The following is an 18,739-nucleotide window of genomic DNA, read 5'->3' as shown; positions in this document are numbered from 1 at the left end:
AAGCATAAAGGGAAGATGAGGTCTTTTCAACAGAAAAATCTAAGGGAAAGCCTTTGCCTTGGGTTGGCTCGTGTGTCCATCCTGGACCAATCACTGTGATGAAAAAGAAGGGTTACAGTGGCCCTTTCCAAGTTGCTTTGCTACTTCTTTAATGGGAGCAGAGGGAGGGCGGAATCTCCTAATAGAAGAAGGCTAGTATCTACAACACATAATTGATTTAAACAGCCTATTTAACATTTAGACTGTAATTATTTTGCTCTGTGAAATTATTTGCCGGGACACTTCCTCTCCTTTGAGATTGTTCACTTGCAAGAGAAGGGAATTCATGTTTATTGATCACCTCTGTGCCAGGAGCTTAGCTGCAGGAGGTACATTTCCATCAGCCACATGTTCCAAATGGGGAAGCAAAGACTAACGGAGTTAGAAGGCTCACTTAAGGTGGTTCAGCTACTAAGTGACATTGACTTGAAAACCTGCATCTTGATTAAGATCAGTGGATCAATACAAAATTGCAAAGGACAGTACTATCTAAAAGTATATAAGAAAGCTACATGGGAGAATAACATATTAGATGTTGTGGGGACTACAGCTGAGGGAGAAGAGAAAAATCCTAACAGGCTCCCATTTCCCTACTTACAGTAGCTCCTTTCTTCTCAGACTAACGGCCTGGGGTCTTCCCGACCTTTGGCTCTCCCTCAAGGAAGTTCACACAGCGTTGTTTTCAGAAGCCAACACTGTATCCTCGTGTCTCTACTTGCAAGAAAATAACCGGGCTTCCAGTAAATGTAATTGGTGTTAGTGATTTATTATACACCCAGTTCTCCAGATGGCCCTTCGTGTGGAGATTATTTTTCCTGAAAACAGAAAAATGTGGAATTTCCCCCCACTCATCAGGTTCTAACAGGTCCACAATCGACTCCGTCAAAGCTGGAACCAAAAACTTTGACAGAGTTCCCTTAAGACAGAGAGAAATACCAAAAAAAAAAAAAAAAAAAAAAGAGCATTCCATCTGGTAAATAATTGCTGGGGTCGCATTCCTGTGCATTCAGGCACAAGCTAACTTCTGTACAGCACAAAGCTGTGAAAATGTCTAGGCCTAATGGGGCAACAGGAGATAAGATCTACTTAGATCTATCATATCCTCAAAATGCAGCCTCCCAGGCTGCTGGTGCATCCTGGACTCCCAGCTCATCCACAGTCGGATGAGCTAGACGGACCTAAAATTACTCCAAGATGCCTGAGGAAATTCGCTCTGGAGTACAGAAGGTTGGATGGACACATTAAGAGTGAGGGGGAGCGTTTGCCAAGGTCATTTTCAGATGACCGTGTTTGCAGAGCCAAGTCAAACGTGATTCTAAGTAACCTGTCTTCTTCCTAAAGAGCAGGTTGGAAAATGTATCTAAAAGCTACCTCGGTCTTGTGATGGGATGCTTGGGAACGGGAACAATGTTCAGCAGGAAGCAAGGAGCTGCCAAAAGAATTTAAAGCACAGGAGTTAATATATAGCACATTAAGTTCAGCTGGAGAATCTATGCTATGATTTTCATTCAACAGGAAGAACCCTTTTAAGTCAGAGCTTGCTACCCATGGAACACACTTCCTCATAAGCTCCCTGCCTCTGGAAGTCTAGGCAGGAGAGCCACATGCTGGAGATCTTGTGTGTTTGTGTGTGTGTGTGTGTGTGTTTGGGGGGTATTCCAAGAATTTGGGGAGCTGGGTTCAAGTTAGAGCTCATAGATGCAAATGCCTTTTAGGGGTGAGGTGGTTAAATTGTTTAAAATGTTAAGCGGATCAGGCCCAGAATGACTGGACAGGCACACCCCACCTAAAGGAGTTCAAACTCAGTATTATTTAAAAAAAAAAAAAAAAAAAAAGCATCGGCTTGGCCAAATAAAACATCTCTGCAGGATTCGGCTGTGGATCAAGAGAACCGTTTGCCACTCCTGAACTAAAAGATCCTTAAGTTCTTTGACTTCTTGGTTCTGTGTATGTGGAAATAATACATTTTCTCTCTTAAGAGCCAAACATCTGTGTTAACTTTTGCAGTAGGAGAAGACAGGCATTCTAGAAGTACAGAATGTGGTCTCCATCCTCTAGGACCTCAAAGATATTTTTAAACTAGATGTGTTCATACAAAGGCAATATACAGGCAAAATTGTATAAAGGCCTATAGCCACTCAGAGGAAGCAGCACTAACTTTTATCTAGATTGGTCTACAATGAGCCACGGAATAGGCAATTTGGGCTTAAAGGAACAAACACTGAGATAAACAGAGAGCAGAGTAGTCAGGTAGTGAGAATAGTATAAAAAACAAAACAAAACCAACAGAAAGACCAAAAGGTGGGGGATGGGTAGAGGGAGGTCCTTGAATCCTGGCGAGAGTCCTCCCAACTTCTTCCCCAGACCCTGAAACCGGCTTCCCGTCACCTGTTCAGGTCCTGCTCCCCCCGCAGCCTCCAACTCTCCCTCCCCAGGGACTGAAGGCTTTCCCTGAGGCCCCAGTTCCCCTGGCTGGGCCCCCCCACCTGCGCTCAGAGCCTGAGAGCCCCCCCTTCCATAGCCTGCTGCACACCTTGGCTCCGTTGCCTATTTGCAGACTAATCAACAGGCTGCCAATCCGCCACTCCGAGGGACAATTACACCTGATGATGCTAACCCATCAAGGCAAGTGAATTCAATTTTCAAGTTGAGAGTGTACTTCTAAAAACTTGATGACCAGATGTGAGAAGGCAGAACCCCTCTTCAGAATTTGAATTTGGCTTGGGAACTCCTTCGTATTTGTAGCGTGCGCTTGGTGGTATGTTAGTTGCCGTCAGTCGCTCACGGTGACTCATGGCTCACAAGGGGTCAAGATCTGTGCTGGGCTCAGCACATGCATCCCTCACTTGCCTCCCCCCACAACCCCTAAGATGGGGTCCATCCTTATCCCCTCTGTAGTGATGAGTAAACTAGGCCCAAAGTCCCGCCATCAGCGAGGGCACAGATTCAAATGCAAGGCTTCTGTCTCCAGAAACTGTCTGCAAGCACGAACCAGGACATGACACAACTCCACGTCAGCGTGCCACTCCTGGGGGGGTGTGAGCAGACACTCCACCCCCCGGGGGCCTCTGCTGGCCCAGCAGTTGAGGTGAGCCTCCCTCACTCCGCGAACAAAGCCCCCATTCGCTGTGGGAATTTCTATCACCGGCTTTTCTAACTGTGAGATTCTCACATTAGATCACCTGGGCCATTTCAAAAACACTCAGCACTGATTGATGCCCCAACCCCAGCCCCCAGCCCCCAGAGACTCAGGTTTAATGGGTTTGGGTTTGAGCCAGACATTGGTGTCCTATAAGATCTCCCCAGGGAACCTGGATGTGCAGGAAGGCTGGCGAACACAGGCGGTGAGCAGTGGCTGGGGGCTGTTTTCTGGAACCCACGGCCAGTTATGGCCTCTGTGTGGGCCTCAGTGTTCTGGTCGGTAAAATGGGAGTTCAGAGGTGTGTAGTTTGTGGGGCTGAAGGGAGGATTAGGCTACATGGGAAAAGTGGTGGGCAGTGATGGCGAGGTCCCTGGTCCCCCCTGGAAAGCCTCACGGGGCCATAATGACGCTGACATTTGTAGTTGCTCATGCACACACCCCGTCGGTTGCAAAAGACGATGCGTTCTGCCTGTTTTCGCTCAGCCCGCCTGACACCACGGGGAAGGGGGGGATGGGCGGGCACTCCTGGCAACTTGCCAGGTTGGTGGGCGATGAAGAGGCCCGGGCCCTCGGGGATCAGACGGCTGGGGTGCGCCGTCACCGGGGGTCTGCTCTCGGGGGTGCTGAAATCAGGGGTGATGCGGAAGGAAGATGCCCCGGGAAGGGCCGCGACAGTGCGGGGGGCCTGCAGACCAGAGCCAGGCTGGCTGGAAGCGGGCAGGCAGCTCGTGGTTCGACGTCCCCGCCCTGCAGACCGACAGCGTCAGCTCCAAGCCCAGCTCTGCCTCAGCCTCGCCGCGCTCCGCTAACTCACTTCTCCGGGTCGTTTTCTCCCTCGTGTCTAAACTGTGGATGAGGTTGTCCACCCTCTGAGGATGCAGAGCGCTCAGCACCGAGGCCCCGCCCCCCCGCCCCCCGCTCGGCGCTCCGGATCTGGCCACGTTGCCCACTTTGCCAATCTGCCCCAAAGTAAGAAGAGCCTCCAGCACCACCTCTCCCGTGCCCTGGAAAATCAGGTAAACTGCGGCTCCACAGTTCGTTCCGATCCATTACCTCCTCCTTCTCTTGGACCCACAGTCACAAGCATTGAGAATCGAGTTTGAAAGAGATAGTGAGAGGTGAGATAAAGGGTATAAGTGACCCACAATAAAGGCAGTGCATCTATTTCTGGTCCCTTCTCAGGGAGCATGGGGTTGATGGCTTGCAGAGTGGGGCACAGACAGGTGACAAAGGACTCCTCCCATATCTCTGGCCTGCAACAAGCCCCAGGGAGCGCTATGTAGCACCCAAGCTCAGACAACACAGCAGGAAAAATGACGTGCTTGAGCCTGGAGAGAAGGACCTTTTGGATTTTTCTGGGGATGGCTATTGTCGTCTCTCAGAATAAGAATCCAGCACGATGTGAATTGTGCAAGACTGTTGAATCTCAGATCTGTACCTCTGAAACAAATAATGCAATATATTTTAAGAAAGAAAAAAAAAAGAAGAATGTAGCAGGAGGGGAAGAATGAAGGGGGGGAAATCGGAGGGGGAGACGAACCATGAGAGACGATGGACTCTACAAACTGAGGGTTCTAGAGGGGAGGGGGGTGGGAGGATGGGTTAGCCTGGTGATGGGTATTGAGGAGGGCACGTTCTGCATGGAGCACTGGGTGTTATGCACAAACAATGAATCGTGGAACACTTCATCTAAAACTAATGATGAAATGTATGGGGATTAACATAACAATAAAATTAAAAAAAAAGAATCCAGCACGAGGTTGATCCCACCTTGGTGTTTGCCATGGAGAAGTCAAGAAAACTAAGGTTAGGCCTCACAAGACATGCATGTAACAGTGGTTTGGCCCATCCATTAACTCAATTTTCAACTGGCAGACAGACTACCCCTTCGCTACTCTTAATCCCTGTGCTTTGGATGAAACTGACTATATCCCTGTCCCCAGGGAGTAGGTGTGGTATTCAGGCCAGTCAGGGCATCATATTCCTCTGACCAAGTGATAGGGTTCCCTAATCTCAAAACAATCTCTCGTGCTCATTTGTAGTCATAAGAGGACTTTAGCTGAGGAGCTGGGGAAGATTCCCACATTCCCTCTGGCTGGGCCTGTGTGGTCATGATAACGGGTGCTGTCACATAGAACCTGAGAAGGAAGCAGGAACTTGCCAAAGGGAGAACCAAGAGATGGAGAGATACTGCGTCCTGAGGGCACTGGTTCAGACTCTGATCAAGCCGAACCTGAAGCCAGTGCTTCTGCTGGACTTTTTAGTTACATGAACCAAGAAGCTCCCTCTTGTCTTAAGGCAGTTTGGCGTGGGATTTTCCATGTCTTGCAGTGAAAGATTCTCAACTGACTCCAAAAATTATTGGCCAGACTCCAATGACTGAAGTTGAAATCTTTACTTGTTGGATATTGGATTTATTTATTAATTGGACATTAATTGGATATATTAAGATAGGAGGGCCCTTCTTCAGGGCTGTTGTAATCATAGAATTATTTTACACATAATCATAGAGCTGCCATTTTACCAATGAGGACGCATAGCAGAATCTGAACAAGTCCTGGGCTCTGTGTAGCCCTGAAGTCGATCCTGCATTTGCTCCTCAGTTAATCATCATCATTATCATCAAACCCAGGCCTCACTTCCCCAGGCCCTCTTCTTTGGGATTCTTCTTCTGTGGCCCAGCCTGATTTCATATTCATCTTGAAAGGAAACTGATCAGCGTGGCCACCAATTCCCTAGGAACCTGGTTGTGTTGAATAACAAAAAGTCAGCCGGGTACATTTGAGGATCTCATTGGCTTTATTGAACTTTCCATGAGTCGGGCAGCATCCCAACTCGCAAACAGAAAAGAGCTCCCTGGAGCTGTAGACAAGGAAAAGTTTTTAAAAGCAGAGAGGGAGTGGGGGGAAAAAGGAAATTTTTGGTGAAGAATGCATTGTTATAGGCAAGGTCACCCTCCTAAGGGGAACAGAAAGGGTCGATCAGTAAATTTCTAGTGCTGACCAAAAAATGCCATGTTGACTGATTAAAGATTACCTCCCTGGAGAGCTTGAAACTGCAGTTAGGTTAAATATCAAATCTTGGTTTGCTTACGTGGGCCCTTAACATAAGTGAGGGGCTGTTGTTTTCTTAACAGTACTGACTATTCATCTGCTCCGTGAATCTCTATAAGTGTGGGGGCCACACGGGGGCCTGGTGCCTGGCTTATGCGCGTGTATGGGGGTTGAGGTTTTTCTGCGATCAGTCTGTCCTCACACCATGCGGTGGGTGGGAATTTGGAGCCTGAGAGAAGGGGAGCCCACAGCGGCTGGGGAGGGGGCAGCTTCGGCGCAAGCAGGCAGGCTAGTGCTCATGGGTAACCCCTGGGTTCCTGCACCTGGCTGGCCAGTCCTGCTGAAGGAGGAAGAAAAGAAGCCAGCTGAGATCTTCATTCGCCCTCCGATTATTTTATTCATTCAGACGGACAAAACCTGGACTTGAGCCCTGTTTCTGCCACGTACAAGTTGTTTGAACTTGGATTTGTGCGCTGATCTCCACTACCTCGATTGTAAAGGGCAGTTATGGTGACATCTGACCTGCCCCGTTCACAGGATTGTTGGGAGGATCGTGGGTTGATGTACATGATAAATGCTGTACACACATACTCTGCAAAGAGTCAGGTGCCAGGAATGACTTTCCCTTTTATCCGGGGTCGGGATTCTCTGTTACTGTGTGTGCATGTTGATAGCTGTAATCGTGGTGTTACGGTTATAGGGAGAGCCCCCAGTCATAGTAAGAGTATGATTTTAAGAATGACAGAGCTTCTGGGCGCCTGGGTGGCTCAGTTGGTTGAGCAACTGCCTTCGGCTCAGGTCATGATCCTGGAGTCCCTGGATCGAGTCCCGCATCGGGCTCCCTGCTCGGCGGGGAGCCTGCTTCTCCCTCTGACCCTCCCCCCTCTCATGTGCTCTCTCTCTCTCATTCTCTCTGTCTCAAATAAATAAATAAAATCTTTAAAAAAAAAAAAAAGAATGACAGAGCTTCTGGACTATATTTTGCAAATCAAAGCTTGTAATTTAAGGAACAATAGAATACTAACAAGGGAGTGTTCTGGGAAATTGAGGACATATGGTCAGCAGAGAGATATTAAAAAAAACCTCAACTGGGAGTTAGGAGACTGGATCCCTAGTCCTTCCTCTGTCTGTGATCTTGAGCCATGGTGGACCCTTGATGGCTTCTGTTCCCCCGATCTGTAAAACTAGGTTGCTTGACCTCGTAGTTTCATAACTGGGATGAGGTTAAAAAAAAGGTTCATTTATTTATTTTATAGAAGAAGCTTGAGAGAGCTTGCATGTGCACAGAGGGAGAACCCAAGCAGACTTCCCACTGAGCATGGAGCCAAGATCCAGGCTCAATCCTGAGATCATGACCTGAGTCGAAATCAAGAGTCAGATGCTTACCTGACTGAGCCACCTGGGTGCCCCACTGGTAGGAGTTTTTAGAGTTACCCGGGGAGATCCACAAATGTAGAATATTTGTTTTGTTTCCTGCTGTGTTTCCAAAGCATAGAAAAGTCCTTGGCCCAAGGTAGGTACTCAGTATTTTTTTAATGAACAAATAAAACTTTATGAAAATTAACAGGCCTGGGCACACTCCAGAATCCTCACAGAGTATGTGTTTTTATTGGCCAGGTTGAGCAAATAAAAACACAAGACATCCAGTGAAGTCTGAATTTCAGATAAACAATGACATTTTTGGAGCGTACATATGTGGTATGGAGTATTAGGCTATTGCACCTCATGTAAAGATAACCAGGTAAGGTTAGAGCTTTGGGCCAGAGAGTGGCACCTTGAAACAGGCCAAGATTTCAGAATCAGACAGATAATCTTGGTGTGAGTCTCTGCCTTGATTGTGTAATTTTAACCGGTTGCTGAACTTTACTGGGCTTTGTAACCACAGTGTTCATCCCATAGGGTTGCTGAAGATATTCGAGATAATGTAGGTATGATGGCCTGCACTTAGCACGTATCTCTACTTCGGTAGCCGATATGGGCAGTTGGTCCGAAGGAAAGAACTTAGCAACACCAAGACCTTCACCGAATGCATTGTCAACTAGTAACTTGGCATTCCAAAGTGACCAGGAATAGAAAGAATAGTTCTAGGTAGACCTGAGCAAAGTGAGACTGAATGCTGACCTTCTGTCAAACAATACCTCTATGTCTGGGGGGAACAAAACATACTCAAAATTAATAGCTTATCCAGAATAAATAGAGGAAGGAAATTCTTTCCTTTCATTTGTTATGAAATGTCATTTGCTTAACTGACTTTTTCTAATGTCAAAAGTAAATATTCAGGTTTCCTAGGGTCACTCGACAGAGGGATGGGCCACTAGTTGGGTAGTGAAAATACTTCAATCCTGACCTGGTTTCTCTCTCTTCTAAGTTAAAAGCATCTTCTGTGTCCAGAGCATTTGTTGTTTCTAGAAATGTCTGATACATCTCTTCTGGTTGAAAAACGAACACATGTGGCAACACGTGTAAAATGTTCATTGGAAGGAAACAACTCGCTAGAAACACATATTTAATGCTGAGTATATATATGTACCAAAGACTGTCCTAGGTGCTGGGGCTCCTCAGTGAACAAAACAGACCCACATCCTTGCCTTTGTGGAAATGGCATCCTGGGATAGGGAGAAAAATATAAGCACCCTAAATAAATGAGTTCTGTAGGATGTGGACGGCGATGGTTTCTACGGGAAAGGACCAGAGGGGAAGGAAGGTGGGACTGAGGATGGTGGGGTGGTCATTTTAGTTAGCATGGTAACAGTGGGCCTCATTGGCAAGGTGGCATTTGGGAAACGGAGGTGATGGAAGGAGCCATGCTGATCTGGGGGGATGAGAAGAAGACTATCAAGCACAAAAGACCTAAGGCAGGTGCATGCCAAGAGTGTTCTAAGAACAGTGTGGAGGCCGGTGTAGCCAGAGTAGAGAGAGGGAAGACGGTAGGAAGAGAGAAGACCCAAGTCACTGTTACGGTCTTAATCGTGATGAGAGCAAATGTGAATCTTAGTTTCCTTACTCTGTGCTTGTAGGGGTCATCTTCAACTAGGCACTTGCAATGACGGCTCTTAGTTTAGTTAGATTAGAGATTTGCCCCCACACATCCATGACGGCAGGAAGCAACACAGCTTAGCAGAGACACATGCGCCTTCATCAATAGCTCTGAGTTCCTATTCTGATGTTCTTGCTAGGTGTGTGCCCTTGGGCAAGTTACTTGACCTCTCTGTACTTCAAGTTCATCTCTGAAATGGGCGAAATGAGGCTCCCGGAAGTGCCTCCATTGAAGTTGTGAAGATTGTAGGGAGGTCCATGGACAATCTTAACACGGTGCTTGGCACACAGGAAGTACTAAAAAAATACCATTATTATTTCTTGAAAAGTATAATCAGGAAGATGGGGTATTTTGAAATATCTATTTCAGTGTATATTTGGAATGTATATTAATAACCAAAACATGTTTTTGAGCAAAAATGGCCTTTGAGCCAACCTCTGGGATGATCCCTCATGATCCTTTGTCTGAGAATTCAGACCCATGTATGGTCCCCTCCCACCTTGGACCAGGGTTGGTCTATGTGACCATAAATTATGGCAGAAGTGATAATATGTTACTTTTTTAGAAGAAATATTTAATTAAAAAAATCTTTTTTTGTCTAATGATATGTCACTTTGATATGTCACTTTTCTGGTCCCTTCTCAGGGAGCATGGGGTTGATGGCTTGCAGAGTGGGGCACAGACAGGTGACAAAGGACTCCTCCCATATCTCTGGCCTGCAACAAGCCCCAGGGAGCGCTATGTAGCACCCAAGCTCAGACAACACAGCAGGAAAAATGACGTGCTTGAGCCTGGAGAGAAGGACCTTTTGGATTTTTCTGGGGATGGCTATTGTCGTCTCTCAGAATAAGAATCCAGCACGATGTGAATTGTGCAAGACTGTTGAATCTCAGATCTGTACCTCTGAAACAAATAATGCAATATATGTTAAGAAAGAAAAAAAAAAGGAAGAAGAATGTAGCAGGAGGGGAAGAATGAAGGGGGGGGAAATCGGAGGGGGAGACGAACCATGAGAGACGATGGACTCTACAAACTGAGGGTTCTAGAGGGGAGGGGGGTGGGAGGATGGGTTAGCCTGGTGATGGGTATTGAGGAGGGCACGTTCTGCATGGAGCACTGGGTGTTATGCACAAACAATGAATCGTGGAACACTTCATCTAAAACTAATGATGAAATGTATGGGGATTAACATAACAATAAAAAATAAAAAAAAAAAATCCAGCACGAGGTTGATCCCACCTTGGTGTTTGCCATGGAGAAGTCAAGAAAACAAAGGTTAGGCCTCACAAGACATGCATGTGACAGTGGTTTGGCCCTATCTAATGATATGTCACTTTGAGGATTAGATTATAAAAGCATTGCAACTATGATCTTGCTCTTTCTTTCTCTCTCAGTCATCACTTAGCTCTGGGGCAAAGCAACTGTTATGTCCTGAGCAGCCCCATGGAAAGGCGCCCCCTATGGAGGGGTCTACATGACAAGGTACTGAGACCTTGTGCCAAGAACCATGTGAGTCAGAGTCTTTGGAAGTGGACCCACCAGGTGTGGTCAAGCCTTCCGATGATAGCAGGCCTCACTGACATTTTGACTGTAACTTCATAAGAGCCCCTGAGCCAGAACCATCCAGCTAAGCAGCTCCCAGATTCCCGAACCACAGAAACCGGGGGAGATGATAAATATTTGTTGTCTCAAGCTTCTAAGTTTTGCAATAATTTGTTTATGCAGCGATACATAATTAATAACAATGATTTATATATATATATTTTAATTAACTTTTGATTATAAAGGATTTACTAGGCCTAAACCTATTTCTCTCATGTTTGATCTTTAAACATCACCCCTGGTCCTTGGAAGTCTACAAGCACTTATTTTTTTACATAGTTGTTATCAGTGTAAATCAATGTATATACGCTACTTGGTATTTTGATTTTCCCCTCCGAGTCATGTCATATGCACCAACAGATTGCCGCATTCGTAGCATTTTTACTGGCTCTATGGCATTCTTTGCTATTGCTACGTCACCTTAGCTCAAACGGTCCCTATTGTAAGACATACTGAGTTACAATAAAAATAGTGCCTATGAGCCAGGCAATGTCCTGAGAGTTCCATAGACTAGGTCCCTGCTCTCAGATACGAGAAAGACAGGCAACACAGAGGGGCAAGTCCTCCTGAGGCTCAAAGACTACCAAAGGGATCAAACATGAACACTGGCGTTGGTTAGATGAGTACCCTGTCCTTGAGGTCGACCTAAGACAGTGGGTGCAAAGGAGCTAGGTGAACGTCATTGTTAAGATAACAGTCATAGCTTTCTAGAATTCTGTGTGCTTCCTGGAGAAATACAGAGATGACAGTAGACAATAAAACCTTGGGGAAAAAAAAATCCTTGCCTTGGCTCCAAGTCTCAAAGCAGGATTTCAGGGAGGGTATCCCTGAACTAAAGCCACTGTCCCCCAACTCTGTGTGTCTGCCTCCCCCTCTCAGCATTCTCCTCCCCTCCTTTGGCTGTGCTTTGTCAGACGCTACCATTGTGGCTGGAAGAAAAAAAGTTGCCTAAGCCCTTCTTTGTTGAAATGCAGCACCATGTTACACATACCGGGTCTCTTCTGAATACAGCATTCATCAGAAGGCTCTTACGTAACCAGATCCTACAAGCAGGGAGCACCGTTTCTCCAGCTGGGTCGGTTCTGGTGCTCACCGTTTGACTTTCCCAACCTTGCCAACAAGATTCAGGGGGACCACGGGGTCAGCAAGCCGTTTTCACCTGTAAAAAAATAACATGCGATCAAGGGAGCTGCACCTAGTGTATCAAGGAACACGAAACACAAGCAACTCTAGAACCTCATCAGGTTCGTGCTCATCAGTCTATGGAGCCAGATGCAGCCCTGCCAGTCGGGGCAAAGTCAACACTTCTTGAGTGACAAGACTGAGGTATTGACATCAGGGATCCTTATTAGGTTTCAGCTGTGCTAATCCTCAGATGAATGTGGCGCAGCGTCCCTCCCTCCCCTCGGTGCCCCTAGCGCCCCCAGAAGACGCCCCTCCCTGTTTAGCTGCACTCAGAGAACCTTCATTTTAATTAGAAGTCTGTCTGATGAAAAAGCACCCGGGCTCAAAAGACCACTCCAGTTGTTTGAAAACTCCCGGGTTAGAGAATAGGGCAGTGAGGTCAAGGTCAAAAGGTCACCAGGTCAGGATTTTCCTGCCAAAGGAGAAAATGCTTCAGCAACAATGACTCAGTGCAAAGTTATGACTAATATGATTAAAACAAAAGCAAGCAAACAAAACAAAATGCCTCCAACACAATGCACACAGTGTGCCAGTTGAAAGTGACGGGCGGTGGGGGGGGGGGTTAATTCTGGCTCTGCACCTTCGCAGCCCAGGTTCGAATCCTGCCTCCACCACTTAGCACTGTGGCTTCCTGTGGAGGCTTGAGCCTCCCTGAACCTCTGCCTTCATTTCTGCAATGTGAATAATCATCACGCCTACCTCGCAGGACAATGAGGTTCTCAGTAAGTGTTATCAGTTATTAAAATTACATTGTTTTAATTATGATAATACTTTATACCTCTTTCAAGCCAAAGTCTTTTATATTACGGTAAAGTTTGTACATGTATTAGCTCCTCTAAATGACGGGTGGTTTGTTTGGATTCTTCATCTTTGTGTCCTTTATAAAGCTTAACCCAGTGCTTTGGGCACAGTAGGCCCCCAATAAATATTTGTCAAATAAGTAAATGTCCTAAATATAGTGAGTCTGCAGGGACAGGCTTGTACACATAATCCCTCTAGTTAGGGACCTATGAGAATGTCACACACCTTTTGAATACTCTATAAATATTTTATATGAGTAACAAGGATATAATGAAGATTACAATTATGAATAAAGATTACTCTTAGCTCAAATTTCCTGAACTAGGGTTACATCCTTCAGCAATATATAAAACGTATTCATACAGGGTTTCAGCTTACTGCAGACTAAACCCTAACTTACTTTGCAAAATAAAGCAAATGAATCAATGTGTTCTTTACCTTTCAGACGGGTGTTTCCAGGAACCAGGAGTGTGGGGCTATCATGTTATAGGTTGAAATAACTTCCTTTCTTTCTAGCTTTAGATAATAATTACATGTTCTCTGACACAGACGGCAGCTAGATTATTTTACATTCATTTCCTAAGCTTTGTAATGCTTGTAACTAAGTGGCAAACTAACTAGTGCAATCTGAGTTATGAGCTTTGGGACACAGAAAAAAGCAGAGCAGGCTCTACGGGCCATTCCCTTCTGCTTCTCTCTTTTAGCTTTCTCCAACAAGGGAGGTCGAAGCACTGTTTTGGAAGAGGGAACCACAAAACCATTGGCAGTAGGTAAGTGATCCAGACTGTGAGTCATGGACTAGGGTTTTGTAATATTAATAGATGTTCTTCAGCAAGAAGACTCCTTAGCGGCAGTAAGAACTGAGCCAGGATCTAGATCCTCCAAGGTCTGTAGTGGTGAATCCAGCTGTCTCCACTGCATGATATGCACAATATGGAGCTCCCCCACCCCACTCCCACCCCCCCAGTTTACCTTTTCTTTCAGGGAGACTCACTTGGGCTCAGGTTTGCACACACACACACACACACACACGTTCTTGCCACCATGACTTCTCTTTAATACTCTGACATGAGAACAGCCAAAACACTTTCCCTCACACCTCTAAAATATTTGAGAATGACAAAAACTTAAAAAAAAAATCTCAACAATAACTGTGGTATATATCTGTTGTAAAAAAAAAAAAAAAGAAAGAAAGAAAGAAGAGTATGGGAAAGGAAATGACTTCCAGGGCCTGCCCCAATTCTTCTGTCCCAAAGGACTAGTGTGACTTTGGTGACCTCTCGCCTGGGGGGTCCTTCTTGCTCTGTCCTGATTTATCTCCTTGCTGCCGTGTACCTTATTGGGTTTCAGTGCACAAGACATTCAGGGCGCCATATTCCTTCCTGCAGGTTACCCAAGGCCCGCTCTGGTGCAACTCACTCTGTGAGGTTCGATCCTTACTGCAACGTGAGGTTGATACTTCCATTTTACAGACGAGAAGCTTGAGGCTCAGGGAGGTAAAAGAGTTGACTGCTCTTACCTGCACACACTTCCTAGTATATGGCAGAGGACTAACTGCGTGACACGAAGGTCCACTATGCAAATGGTATACCCCACAACCAGGGCAGACGCCCTTTAGCTGCAAAGCCCATATAACGTATGGTTGTGTTTGTTACTAATTTACTAGAGAGCTTAACTGAATCCTGAGGGAATGGGTGCAGGAGACATTGGTTTTGATGGGAAAGGAGAATAAGGAGAAGGTTCTAAATCTGGAGTTGCTGCCAGTAAGACAGTCCTCATTATGTCCCCATGTGTAAAGTGCAGAGCCACATGATGTCAGTGGAGTGATAGAAATAAATAATGTGTGTTTTAAAAGGGCCTGATGGAAATATGTCAAAATCTGAACAGTGACTGTATCTAGGTGATGGAGCCATAAACGATTATTTCTAATTTGTCCTTTTCATATTTTCCCAGAGTTTTTTTTTTTTTCCTGATAATGGGCATGCATTACTTTTATAGTCTGAAAAACTTAAGTATTAGCTTATAATGCGTTAGCTACGTGTTATATTGTAAAAACATATGACTATCAAATTAAAAATGTATGCGCTTCAAAGGACCCTATCAAGTGAAAAGACAACCCACAAAACGGGAGAAAATATTTACCAATTTTTTATCTGCTGTATATCAGATAAAGGACTCGTATTACTTATCAGATATAAGTAAAGGCCACTTACAACTCAACAAGAGAAAGACACATAACCCAATGTAAAAATGGGCAAAAGATTTGAACTGGGGGCGCCTGGGTGGCTCAGTCGTTAAGCGTCTGCCTTCGGCTCAGGTCATGATCCCAGGGTCCTGGGATCGAGCCCCGCATCGGGCTTCCTGCTCGGCAGGGAGCCTGCTTCTCCCTCTCCCTCTGCCTGTCTCTCTGCCTACTTGTTCTCTCTCTCTCTCTCTGTCAGATAAATAAGTAAAATCTTTAAAAAAAAAAAAATGCAAGAAAACAGACCCAGAGCCCTGATGGAACCATACCTGATCTCATCCGGTCTCTGGACTGTTTCATCTGTGGGAGGCAATACATCCCTCTTTTTTTTTTTTTTTTTAAACAAATAGCTGACAACTTATAGAAGTACCTAAGGTATTCAGTGTATTGTGGAGGGTACAAAGAAAAACAATACTTAAAAATTTAAAGGGGCTCACCACCCAATAATAAATACTTAGTTTTTGTGATATCATTTTAGCCTGGTTATTTAAAAAAATTAAGTTATGGCTCATGTTCTTTTTGAGATCCTCTTACCATTTGGTCAGTATAATATTAAATAAGAGGGTGCCCGGGTGGCTCAGTCGTTAAGCGTCTGCCTTCGGCTCAGGTCATGATCCCAGGGTCCTGGGATCGAGCCCCGCATCGGGCTCCCCGCTCAGCAGGAAGCCTGCTTCTCCCTCTCCCACTCCCCCTGCTTGTGTTCCTGCTCTCGCTGTTTCTCTCTCGGTCAAATAAATAAAAATCTTAAAAAAAAAAAGAAAAAAAGATTTGAACTGACATTTCTCCACAGCAGATATACGGATGGCCAATAAGGATATGAAAAGATGCTCAACATCATTAGTCATTAGGGAAATATGAATTAAAACCACGAGACACCAATTCACACCCACTAGAATATATATAATAAAAAAGATAGCGATGACCATGGACGAGGGTTTGGAGAAATTGGAAGGTAAAACAATACGGCCACCTTGGAAAAGTGTGTCAGTTCTTTGAAAAGTTAATCACAGAGTTACTATATAGCCAAGAAATTCCACTCCTAGATATATACCCAAGAGAAAGGAAAACATGTTTACACAGAAACAGGTACACGATCATTCAGAGCAGCATAGGATGGCGCAGAGCGAAAAAGTAGAAGCAATCCAAAATGCCCATCAGAGGATGAATGGATAAACAAGATGTGGTTTTATCTACTCGAGGAAATATTATTCAGCTATAAAGAGGAGTACTGATACAGGGCTACAGCATGGATGCACTCCGCCAATATTAAGTTTAAGAAGTCAGACACAAAGGCTTTCTATTGTATGTTTCTACATACATGTTCAGTATAGGCAAATTCATAGAGACAGAAAGCAGATTAGTGTTTGCCCAGGGCTCAGTGTGTGTGTGTGGGGGGGGTACTGAGGAGCGACTTCTGATGGGTGTGGGGTTTCCTACCGGAATAATCGAAGTGTTCTGGACTTAGATAGTGGCCGTGGTTGCAGAACTGTGAATATATTCAAAAATCACCAGATGGTAAACTTTAAGAGTAAACTTTATGGTATGCGAATTGTATCTCAACAGAGGAATGACTAAAAAGGAAGTAAAATTTCAAATAGAAATCCACCAAAAAAATTTAGAATCTGCCTTACTTTTGACTGATTAGGTTTGACTACGTTTGAGGGCCTGGGGAATAAATGTTCACTGACTAAATGTAATGAAGGAAAAACGACGGATGGAGAGTACTGTGTGCATGCAGGAGCCCCCTGCCCGATTCTCCCTCTTACTCCTTAGCCCCCCGGGGTGGGGGGATAAAGATTCTTTTCATAGAATTGCGGACATTAGGCAGAGAGAGGGTAGAGAAGATCTACCGAACCCATACACCCTTACTCTACCCATGAAGAAACTGAGGCCCAGAAGGAGGAAAGAGTTTGCTCACTGCCCCCCACCCCCGTCATGAGCTGCAAAGGGGCTGATGAGCTTTCCCTGCCCCACGTTATCTTTGAGCTGCCGCCCGCCTGTCCTTTTCACCGGCAGGGCCATCCATTTCAGGAATTAGCAGGTGTGCTTTGCCTGTACGCAGAGAGAAGCACTGATTGCACAGCCTCTTCGCCCCAAAGGCCAGCATTTCGCTTTTTGAGGTTTGACGACTCTCCACTGCAATCTACTTGCAAAAACACCGTGACAAGTGTACGGCGCCGCTGGGTGCGTGCTCTGCTGGAGAGCTCGGGGGCGGGGGGGGGGGGGCGGAGGGCCCGAGCCCCCTAAAGAAAAGCAGTGACTGGAGAGCGGGCATTAATGCGTTTTTGTTTTGTCTTGCTAATACTTGGTTTTACAAAGTTGGCCTTCCTGTCCGGTTTATTCAAACCATTTTCATTGGAAGGAAGGCTCAAGCCACAGTCTCTCAACCTCCACGGATCTACTCGCACCCAACGGCGACTGCCCTGAATCCAGCGTCTGACTTCCCAGTTGGCTCTCAGCTCCCGCGGCGGGCACTGCGCCTTCTCTGGAGCACCCCCCCCAACCCCCGCGCCCCTGCACGCCTCTGCACACGCTTCTGCACTCCCCTTTCCACCCAGGCCTCTGTCCTGCCCCCGAGGCGGTCCCTGGCCGCCCCTGTGCGGGTCCCGCTCAGGCACCTGCAGGAAACGAGAGCCCTGCGCGCTCACCTGGGGCCACAAAACCAACCCACAGCCGCAGTTCGTCCGCGGAGTGGTGGGAGGGGGCAGTAAAAAGGCGCTGGGGGTGGGCGTTAACCGTGATCCCTCCCGGCCGGGGACGAGAGGCGGGAACTGACTCAAGTTTCCCCGGGGGGTGGAATTTTTCGCTCCCTCGGGGAGAGAGGCAGGCACACGTGGGCGGCAGGAGCGCGCCCGGCGGCCGGCGCTGCCCGGCTTGGCGGCTCGCCGGGCAGGGGTGAGGCGGAGGTGCGCGAAGGTGCCTCGTGGGCCTGGCGGAGTCGGAGCGGCGCGCAGGCGCACTGGGGCCAGCCCGCCGGCCGGGTCCCGGGGTACAAAGAAGCGCCGCGCAGAGCCGGGGTTCCTGGAGGTCTCCGGAGCCGCCCGGGGAGCGCCTCCCGCCCCGCTTCGGGACGCCGCCCCGGTCGTTTCCCGCGCGGCGACGGAGGCTTGCCGGCCTCCCGACCCGCTCGCCCCTGCAGTGGCTGCAGGGCCCGGAGGGCGGCGGTCCGTTGCGGGGTTTAATTCTGGCGCTCGCTCGCGGGGGCCGGCTCCGCCCGCCCCGCCCCGCCCCCTCCTCCGAGGTCCGGGAGCCGCGGCCGGCCGGGCGCCGCAGGTTGGGGAGCGCGCCCGGAGGTGAGTGAGTCGGGGGGCTGCGCCGCGCCCTGGGTCCGGCGGGGTCGGCGCGGGCGTCCGGACCCCGAGCCCTGGCGCGGGCCGGCCACCTTGGCGCGCGCCCGGGGCGGTGGCGGGGGGCAGCCCCGCGGGCTCGCGCTCGCCCCGCCTCCCCCGGCGGCCTCGGGGCGGGCCTGGGGACGGGGTCCGAGAGACCTTTGCTCGGGGCCGCGGCAGAGTCCCGGCCGGGGCCGGGAGGTGCGGGCGCGCTGCGCTGGGGTGCCCTCGGGCCCTGTACTAGCCCGGGACGGGGTGCCGGACCCTCCCCGAGGCGTCACGGGGTGAAGTTCTCGGCCCCGCTCCGCA

At 47.6% G+C, this 18,739-nt stretch overlaps 1 protein-coding gene and 1 long non-coding RNA gene across 8 annotated transcripts in view; one reads left to right on the top strand and one right to left on the bottom strand.

Annotated features, from left to right (window-relative positions):
• Positions 1-5,587: 5,587 nt before the first annotated feature.
• LOC135362680 (uncharacterized) lies at positions 5,588-18,073 on the bottom strand. The gene is made up of 3 exons (XR_010407630.1): positions 17,750-18,073; positions 11,865-12,032; positions 5,588-10,174 (listed from the first exon to the last, which is right to left on the bottom strand). It is a non-coding gene; the product is annotated as an uncharacterized LOC135362680 (long non-coding RNA).
• The window catches only part of KANK1 (KN motif and ankyrin repeat domains 1), a 233,037-nt gene continuing 232,370 nt past the window's right edge, over positions 18,073-18,739 (top strand). For all 7 annotated transcript variants that reach the window (XR_010407627.1, XR_010407628.1, XM_045882196.3 and 4 more), the window contains exon 1: positions 18,073-18,394. The gene's annotated coding sequence lies outside the window, so the exon portion shown is untranslated. The remainder of the gene's footprint in view (positions 18,395-18,739) is intronic.

Source organism: Mirounga angustirostris, unplaced genomic scaffold (assembly GCF_029215605.1).
Source record: "Mirounga angustirostris isolate CCGP_5_RB_7025 unplaced genomic scaffold, mMirAng1.0.hap1 SCAF_15, whole genome shotgun sequence".
Classification (NCBI taxonomy): domain Eukaryota; kingdom Metazoa; phylum Chordata; class Mammalia; order Carnivora; family Phocidae; genus Mirounga; species Mirounga angustirostris.
The sequence above is the reverse complement of the archived record's forward strand: the minus strand, read 5'-3'. Positions and strand labels throughout refer to the sequence as shown.